This window comes from Lissotriton helveticus, chromosome 1_1, assembly GCF_964261635.1.
Source record: "Lissotriton helveticus chromosome 1_1, aLisHel1.1, whole genome shotgun sequence".
NCBI lineage: Eukaryota > Metazoa > Chordata > Amphibia > Caudata > Salamandridae > Lissotriton > Lissotriton helveticus.
In genome coordinates, this window is record NC_136057.1 from 65,892,951 (window position 1) to 65,903,134 (window position 10,184).

The window sequence follows — 10,184 nt, forward strand, 5'->3', positions numbered from 1 at the left end:
TAAACTTGATGATGTGCCAATCCCGGTTACAGAAACGTTTTCCTATCTTGGCGTCTTATTTGATACTAAACTCAGCTGGGGCCCTCATTTGGTCAAGAAAAAGGGAGAAATGGCGAGGGTCAACGCATCCATTTTTAATTTTGCCACAAAACTGGGGAAGAAGCCAGTTAGTGCAATGGTCAAGTTATATAGCGCCAAATCTGTTGCTACAGCAGTATATGGTAGCGAGTTATGGGGCTATGCAATGGGAGAACAGTTACAGGTCACTGAAAATAATTTCCTAAAACGTCTCCTATGTGTGCCCGCCGGTACTTCGAATTTGGCAGTCCATGAAGAACTAGGGATACAGTATTTATGTGACAACTTTGCACTAAGGCCGTTGACCTGTTGGCTTAACCTGTGGTTAAATCAGGATATACCTCTCACTCACCAGATTGTAAGAGATCTTGTATCTCAGGACAATTCTATGCGTATTCCTTGGCTAAAATATTTAAAATCCTGCTTTGAAAGGCTGGGACGGCTAGAATTGTTTGACCATCCCAGCGGGATTGTAAAGAGTGATGTAGCAGCTATTAAATATGCATTTTGTAATGATAGGTTTGCCCAAAGAGAAAGTGAGCAATTGTTGAAGCCTAGTGTTAGGAACTATGTGATGTTAAAGACCTGTGATAGCATGGAACCTTATTTAGCAGGATCATTTACCACACATGAAAAATTTCTGTTGTCAAGGTTCAGATTTAACATTTTTCATCATCTTTTAATCATACCCAAGTCGGATGTTTTTAATAAGTCTGCAGCGCCCTGTGGCTGCGACGGTAAGTCTCCACAGGATATGCTGCATTTTATGTTATTATGCAAATTTTATGAATATCCCCGCCAACGTTATCTTGTTGCCCTCCTAAGACGTCTTAACTTCAATCAAATCAGACCAGCTCTCATTTATTTGCAGCTTTTGCACAGTGACAGTGTTCTCCAAATAATAGCATTTTTAAAACTAGCTGTTAGATTGAGACTCTGTCTGGACCAATGATCGCTCTAGTTTGTGTGACTAATTGGTTAAGTTTGTGGAGTGTATAAACTTGGCCCTCTGTACTTCACTTTGCACTTTTGCACTTTTCAACCATCCCGTTTACTGAGACATGTGTAAATATGGCTTTGTATTGTGGATATAATCTGTGGAAATAATGTGAACAATGTGTTTTTAATAGTATTGTTTATATGTGTACTTTTATGGTTTGAAATATAACCAAAATAAAGTCTCTCTTGAACTTGAACTTGAACTACTGGAAGTGCAACTGATTGTCCTGAGACATATATGCTTTTGATGTGAGATTTCACTATTTCACCACATTATTCAGAGTCTGCTGCTTACAGTGGCTCAATTCTGGTCAAAAGTAGAGTATGGCAAGTCACCAAATGAATAGAGAGAGCCAAGCTTGAGAGGAGCCACGCGTCACACTGTGTTATAAGGCTTGACGCACAAGCTGATCCACCAACCGGTAACAGTGTGTAAAAGGTGCAGCAAACATTACTTAAAAACAAGGTATATGCTCTTTTATATCTGAAAATAGGTTATATCTTGAACACCTGTGCTTCGCTTTAGTTCATTACATATACTGCAGTGGCATTTGTTAATAGTAATACATGCATTTTACCAATGAAGCTTCCATCTCCAGAGCCCTGACAACATGTCCACTCTGGATGCGTTGGGTTTACAGGTTTTAATCTTACAAGTTAGCTGAAAGTACCGTTGTTAATCCCAGTATTGTTCAGTGTTGCTTTTACAGGTAGTGTGATCAGATGCAATTGAATGTTTTTCTTTGTATCTCTTCTTCACCAAATAAAAATCAAGTATGTTTCTTTTCTTTTAGTCCACAATGTGTTCGTCTCCCATTGTGTATCCTGGTGCATCATGTCACTTTGCTATGTGTACGGAAGTGAACAATCACGAATACAAACACTTTTATAATTCTGCAAATACTGTTATCTGCTTTTCTTCTTTACAGCTAGTCCAGTCTTCTATAATCTGGTATTTCAATGTCCCACATAATTTGAATGTAATCTTTTTCCGTAATTCATTCCTCTCATAATAACTGCACTGTTCAGCTCTTGTCTATGTCCTCCGATGGGTCAATATTATTTTTGATGTTCTTAAAATCTTTTCGTAGTCTCTGCATCTCTAGGATTATTTCCATTGAGTTAAATGAAGCAGTGTATTCACAGAGGGTTGTGTGGGATCGAGCATTGATAAAAGCCCTTCTCACTTTCAGTGCCCTTCTATGTTTTCCTTCGTGTGTGTTCGCTGCTGGCTTTGTAGCTCTGATAATCGACTAAAACTCTTCCCACATTCATAGAACTTGAATTATTTTCCCCTGTGTGAGTTTGTTGATGATACCTTAATGCTGAGGAGAAGTGAAAACTACTGTCACATTCACTACAATTATAGGGTTTTTCCCCTGTGTGCATTCGCTGATGTGTTTGGAGGTTTGATAAGTGACTAAGGCACTTTGCACATTCACTGCACTTGAATGGCTATTCCCCTGTGTGTGTTCGCTGATGAATCCTTAATGTTGAGTAACGACTAAAAATGCTTTCACATTCATTGCAAATATATAGTTTTTCCCCTGTGTGAGTTCGATGATGTGTTTCTAGATTTTCTAATTTACTAAAGCTCTTCCCACATTCACAGCATTTAAATGGCTTTTCTCCTGTATGTGTTTGCTGATGTCTTTGAAGGCTTGATAACTCACTAAAGCACTTTGCACATTCACTGCACTTGAATGGTTTTTCCCCTGTGTGTGTTCGCTGATGTCTTTGTAGCACTGATAATTGACTAAAGCTCTTTAGACATTCATTGCACTTGAATGGTTTTTCTCCTGTGTGAGTTCGCTGATGATACCTTAATGCTGAAGAGCTGCGAAAACTACTGTCACATTCACTACAATGATAGGGATTTTCCCCAGTGTGTGTTCGCTGATGACTGTTTAGGTCTGATAACTGACTAAAGCACTTTGCACATTCACTGCATTTGAATGGTTTTTCCCCTGTGTGTGTTCGTTGATGACTTTGAAGGTGTGATAATTGACTAAAGCTCTTCACACATTCACTGCACTTGAATGGTTTTTCCCCTGTGTGTGTTTGTTGATGTCTTTGTAGGTCTGATAAGTGACTAAAGCTCTTCACACATTCACTGCACTTGAATGGTTTTTCCCCTGTGTGTGTTCGCTGATGTCTTTGAAGGCTTGATAACTCACTAAAGCACTTTGCACATTCACTGCACTTGAATGGTTTTTCCCCTGTGTGTGTTCGATGGTGTCTTTGTAGGTCTGATAAGTAACTAAAGCTTTTCACACATTCACTGCACTTCAATGGCTTTTCCCTTGCGTGGGTTTGCTGATGTCTTTGAAGGCTTGATAACTCACTAAAGCACTTTGCACATTCACTGCACTTGAATGGTTTTTCCCCTGTGTGTGTTCGCTGATGTCTTTGTAGCTTTGATAATTGACTAAAGCTCTTTACACACTCACTGCACTTGAATGGCTTTTCCCCTGTGTGTGTTCTCTGATGACTTTGAAGGCTTGATAACTGACTAAAGCTCTTCCCACATTCAATGCAATGGTATGGCTTTTCCCCTGTGTGTGTTCGATGGTGTATTTGTAGTTCTGATAACCTACTAAAGCTCTTGACACATTCACTGCACTTGAATGGCTTTTCTCCTGTGTGTGTTCGCTGGTGTCTTTGTAGTTCTGATAACCTACTAAAGCTCTTGACACATTCACTGCACTTGAATGGTTTTTGTAGGAGATTGTGCCTTTAGATTGAATTATGGCTATGCATGCTTGAGGGTAAAGATGTATCTTCCTTCTGACCGGTGCAAATTAGGACTGTCTATTGTATTGTAGATAGAAGAACTCGTCTTTCCTTTACCTGTCAGTTGTCTGGCTCCGCTCTGTTGTGCTTTTCTCTGGTTACTGTGGTTTGTCCAGAAAGAGTTTACAATTCACCTAGAGCACGGAATGATGGCTTGTCATCATATTACAAAACAGAGCACTGCGGTAATCACACCATACAGATCCCATGATCAAAGTTGGTACTGGACACTTGTTTATACAAGAGTTGGTTTGGTATTGTTGTTGCCTTAATTTTCCTAAGGTCATTTCTTCATCTTGTGGCGTTGAGGTGCTCAGCTCAGACTCTTACAATCACTGAACTGCCCTTGATGCTTCATCCGGGATCTGTCTGTTTGTGTGCAGGTTCCTCTGTCGCCGACTGCGCTGATGTTTTCCTGAATACTGTAGCTCATTATTTCTGCTATTATTGAAGATTTACAGCATTCTCTTCATTATTGATGGTCATTTCATACAGTCGAGGCTTGTTTTCTGTTGGATGTAAAGATATTGAAAATTACTAAATTGAAACATATTGGAATTATAATTCACAATGTTTAACTGGTTGTAAAAGACATTTCTGGGGAGATTTACCAAATCTCCACACAATGCAGCGTAGCCCCCCCCCCGCGAGGCTGCGATGCTCGACAGGGAGGGAGCAGGAAAGCACCATATTTTCAAAGATATGGCTCTCTCCTTCCCTTTCCCTTGCGCCGGCACTGATTACAGAGGCCCTGCGCCATGCACACACCTTAGCACAAGAGCGGTAGGGTGTGTGTGTGTGTGAGCCCAGCATAGGTTTTTGTACAGGACGGACACCCTTCCTGTACAAAATAGTTGACACGAGGGAATGCTTTTCCCACTTTGTATGCGTGTTGCAGAGTGCAGCATGCATGCAAAGTCGGAAAAGGAAGGATAAATCAAAGCATTTCTCCTTCCTTTGCACCTAGTATAAAAGGGTGCAGTTTTTTCATGCTAAACCCAATCTACTGTATTTGGTAAATTGGTTTTAGCGTGAGAAACCTTGGGTGGTTGCACGGGAACGCCCATGCACCCCCCTTGACAGGACCCCAAGGTGTGAAGTAATGCGAAGCAGTGATATGTACTGCTTCACATTACTTTTACGTTATTTCCAGCGCTAAACAAGAGTAGGGCTGGAAAGTAAATTAGGAAAATAAGATTTTGCGCTGTTTTGTGCCACTTTTGTGATGAAAATACGGCGCAAAATATTAGTAAATCTCCCCCTTCTTCTTTACCGCCTTTAAAACTTAGCAAGGAATTGTTCATCATACACAGATATTTAACTAAAAGTTCTGTTCATCAGGTGACATCTTATTAATGTGTGAAAAGGAGGTGATTTACCAGCGTTTACAGGCTAACTTAGCAAAGTAAGGGCGCCCCCGGAGCACCCAAGTGCTCGAGGTATAGCTTAAGATAGACGCATATGGTCAGGATTTCATTTAAACAACAATAGAGTTTAGAAAAAGAGATGGATCAGGCGGGGCTGCAAAATTTCCAGTAACTTTTTCACGAGGTATACAACAAAGGTAACTCCATTTACACACTTCTTCTCATTCTTTTCATATTCACTTAAGATCATCTCAAATACCAAGTCCTGTCTTTACCTGCTGTTCATAAGCTACCTTTGACACTTTCAACAGCTCCCTTGGTTAAAGCATTTCTGGTTTCTTCTAACTTGGAAGATTGGAACATTATTGTCAGTTGAGGGGGGTTTCCTATCGCCATAACATCTGTCCATCTCCCTGAAACTAGTGCAACTTACAGCGCTCGGTTCTGGTCCTGAAAGACAACTTTAAAAAGCAAGTCTTTAGTTCTTCCTAAAGTAGATAAAGTTCTGTAAGATGCAGCTCCTTCCGGGGCTTTGGTGTAAAACAGAGCGAGGGGTTCACTGTAAGGCCCGTCATTTACACTATAAGCGCAGATAAGGTAAACAAACGATGATTCATATAATTTAATATTTAACAATAACAGTCATTTAGTACTTATAGAGAATCCATCACAACCAATAATTTACCTGAAATATCCCGCAGCAGATGTGTGCATATTACTCTTTTTTCCCCTTTTCCACCATTACATGGCATCTGGCATGATGTTCTCCGTTTGGGGCCCTGGATGACACTTTGTGACTGGATGGGCATTTGGCAGAGCAGGAGGAGGTGTCAGTTATCCACAAGTGATGCGGAATTTCTATCTCTCCATATTTCTCATATTCAAGTTTACCTAATTTCCTGTCCTTCGGTCCCTCTACTGCCCTCTGGCTGCGCACTCACTCTGTGGGGTTCATCAGAAGTCAGATAAATGCCTGATAGTCACAAGGCTGTGGTTCTCACTTCTTCTACAACACTTATTGCAGATATATGGCCTAGTTTAGAGTTTGTCCAACAGATTATAGCCTCAAAACTAGGATCGGGTGAAGAATTCAGCTCTGCCGTCGAAGCTCGCAAATTTTTGCACAGAGTGCGGAGTTCCAAAAAACTCCAAGAAGTAGTGCAGAACTGAGTTTTTTTTCTCAAGCGGTTCTCCAATGGTATGGTGGCGGGTGCGTGTGAGAAAATATAACGCGCTAGACCTCCTGGTGAGATTTCTCATTGCGGGAGTTCGCGAGCACTCAAGTGTAGAAATCTGTCTTTCTCCTTGATGAAGCTGCCACTCGATTAGAATGTCAAATCGAGCGGCAGAAAGCAGCAGCGCCCTCTGGAGCAACGCGTTGTGCCGTTTGTGCTGATTTTACAGGGTGGGACAAACTCCTGGCACAAACAATCAGTGCGAGCAGCGCAACTTAACAAACTCTGCCACTTGCGGAAGTCCGCAGAGTGAGGCGGAGTTTCCCTGTCACTTTGTGGAGTTCAGCGGAGTGAAACTCTGCAAACTACACCAAGGCCTAATCAAAACGGGACAGATATCCTGTCTGCCTCATTATAATTGCAACAGGATGTAATGCATTTTTAATGGGGCGGGCAGGAAACCTGTCACATTGTGATGGAATTAATCATCCGCTGAAATCTAAATCAGGCCTTTGGTGTACATTGTGTCCAGTGTGGCTAGCTGGACTTGAAGGATCTTGTGGTTTGTGGGTCTCTCACTGCTTTGAGGTCACCACCATGCAAATTGTCTGTCAGCCGTGTCTTGTGCAGATCTTCCTTTATAGGCAGGACTTCTGTCAACTGCGCCTTGTGCAGATCTTCCTTCCAAGCAGGACCTCAGTCAGCTGCTCCTTGTGCAGATTGTCCTTCCAGGCAGGACTTCTGTCAGATGCGCCTGGTGCATATTGTCCTTCCAGGCAGGACTTCTGTCAGCTGCGCCTTGTGCAGATCTTCCTTCTAGGCAGGACTTCTGTCAGCTGTGTCTTGTGCAGATCTTCCTTCCAGGCAGAAGGTCTGTCAGCTGCGCCTTGGGCGGATCTTCCTTTCTAGGCTGGACCTCTGTCAGCTGCGCCTTGTGCAGATCTTCCTCCCAGGCCAGACTTCTGTCAGCTGCGCCTTGTGCAGATCTTCCTTCCAGGCAGGACTTCTGTCAGCTGCGCCTAGTGCAGATCTTCTTTTCAGGCAGGGCTTCTGTCAGCTGCGCCTTGTGCAGATCTTTCTTCCAGGCAGGACTTGTATCAGCTGTGCCTTGTGCAGATCTTCCTTTATAGGCAGGACTTCTGTCAGCGGTGCCTTGTGCAGATCTCCCTTCCAGGCAGGACTTCTGTCAGATGCGCCTTGTGCATATTGTCCTTCCAGGCAGGACTTCTGTCAGCTGTGCCCTGTGCATATCTTCCTTCCAGGCTGCGGCTTCTGTCAGCGTGTCTTGTGCAGATCTTCCTTTCAGGCTGCGGCTTCTGTCAGCCGCGCCTTGTGCAGATCTTCCTCCGAGGCCAGACTTCTGTCAGCTGCGCCTTGTACAGATCTTCCTTCCAGGCAGGACCTCTGTCAGCTGCGCCTTGTGCAGATCTTCCTTCCAGGCTGCGGCTTCTGTCAGCGGTGCCTTGTGCAGATCTTCCTTTCAGGCTGCGGCTTCTGTCAGCCGCGCCTTGTGCAGATCTTCCTTTCAGGCTGCGGCTTCTGTCAGCCGCGCCTTGTGCAGATCTTCCTCCGAGGCCAGACTTCTGTCAGCTGCGCCTTGTACAGATCTTCCTTCCAGGCAGGACCTCTGTCAGCTGCGCCTTGTGCAGATCTTCCTTCCAGGCTGCAGCTTCTGTCAGCCGCGCCTTGTGCATATCTTCCTCCCCGGCCAGACTTCTGTCAGCTGTGCCTTGTGCAGATCTTCCTTCAAGGCTGGACTTCTGTCAGCTGTGTCTTGTGCAGATCTTACTTCAAGGCTGGACTTCTGTCATCTGTGCCTTGAGCAGATCTTCCTTCTAGGCTGCGGCTTCTGTCAGCTGTGTCTTGTGCAGATCTTCCTTCAAGGCTGGAGTTCTGTCATCTGTGCCTTGAGCAGATCTTCCTTCTAGGCTGCGGCTTCTGTCAGCTGTGCCTTGTGCAGATCTTCCTTCAAGGCTGGACTTCTGTCATCTGTGCCTTGAGCAGATCTTCCTTCCAGGCTGCGGCTTCTCTCAGCTACGCCTTGTGCGGATCATCCTTCTGGGCAGGGCTTCTGATAGCTGTGCCTTGTGCAGATCTGCCTTCCAGGCAGGACTACTGTCAGCTGCGTCTTTGTGCAGATCTTCTTTCCAGGCAGGACTTCTGTCAGCTGTGCCTTGTGAAAATCTTTCTTCCAGGCAGAACGTCTGTCAGCTGCGCCTTGTGCAGATCTTCCTTTCTAGGCTGGACCTCTGTCAGCTGCGCCTTGTGCAGATCTTCATTCCAGGCAGGGGCTTCTGTCAGCTGCGCCTTGTGCATATCTTCCTCCCAGGCCAGACTTCTGTCAGCTGCGCCTTGTGCAGATCTTCTTTTCAGGCAGGGCTTCTGTCAGCTACGCCTTGTGCAGATCTTTCTTCCAGGCGGGACTTCTGTCAGATTTGCCTTGTGCAGATCTTCCTTCCAGGCAGGACTTCGGTCAGCTGGGTCTTGTGCAGATCTTCCTTCCAGGCAGGACATCTGTCAGCTGCGCCTTGTGCAGATCTTCCTTTCAGGCAGGACGTCTGTCAGCTGTGCCCTGTGCAGATCTTTCTTCCAGGCGAGACCTCTGTCAGCTGCGCCTTGTGCAGATTGTCCTTTCTAGGCAGGACTTCTGTCAGCTGTGCCTTGTGCAGATCTTCCTTCCAGGTAGGACTTCTGTCAGCTGTGTCTTGTGCAGATCTTCCTTCCAGGCAGGACTTCTGTCAGCTGCGCCTTGTGCAGATCTTCTTTTCAGGCAGGGCTTCTATCAGCTGCTCCTTGTGTAGATCTTAAATCTAGACAGGACTTCTGTCAGCTGTGCCCTGTGCAGATCTTTCTTCCAGGCGGAACTTCTGTCAGCTATGCTTTGTGCAGATCTTCCTTTTAGGATGGACTTCTGTCAGCTGTGCCTTGTGCAGATTATCCTTCCAGGCAGGACTTCTGTCAGCTGTGCCTTGTGCGGATCTTCCTTCCAGGCAGGATCTCTGTCAGCTGTGCCTTGTGCAGATCTTCCTTCCAGGCTGCGACTTCTGTCAGCTGCGCCTTGTACAGATCTTCCTTCTAGGCTGGACTTCTGTCAGCTGTGACTTGTTCGGATCTTCCTTCCAGGATGTTGCTTCTGTCAGCTGTGCCTTGTGCAGATCTTCCTGCCAGGCTGGACTTCTGTCAGTTGTGTCTTGTGCAGATCTTCCTTCCAGGCAGAACGTCTGTCAGCTGCGCCTTGTGCAGATCTTCCTTTCTAGGCTGGACCTCTGTCAGCTGTGCCTTGTGCTGATCTTCCTTCCAGGCAGGACTTCTGTCAGCTGCGCCTTGTGCAGATCTTCTTTTCAGGCAGGACTTCTGTCAGCTGTGCCCTGTGCAGATCTTTCTTCCAGGCGAGACCTCTGTCAGCTGCGCCTTGTGCTGATTGTCCTTTCCAGGCAGGGCTTCTGTCAGCTGCGCCTTGTGCAGATCTTTCTTCCAGGCAGGACTTCTGTCAGCTGTGCCTTGTGCAGATCTTCTTTTCAGGCAGGGCTTCTGTCCGCTGCGCCTAGTGCAGATCTTTCTTCCAGGCGGGACTTCTGTCAGATTTGCCTTGTGCAGATCTTCCTTTATAGGCAGGACTTCTGTCAGCTGCGCCTTGTGCAGATCTTCCTTCGAGGCAGGACTTCTGTCAGCTGCGTCTTGTGCAGATCTTCCTTCCAGGCAGGACTTCTGTCAGCTGCGCCTTGTGCAGATCTTCTTTTCAGGCAGGACTTCTGTCAGCTGTGCCCTGTGC

General features: G+C 45.4%; 1 pseudogene; it reads right to left on the minus strand.

The window, feature by feature from the left end:
* Positions 1-1,328: 1,328 nt before the first annotated feature.
* LOC144758394 (uncharacterized) lies at positions 1,329-3,801 on the minus strand (annotated as a pseudogene).
* Positions 3,802-10,184: the final 6,383 nt, after the last annotated feature.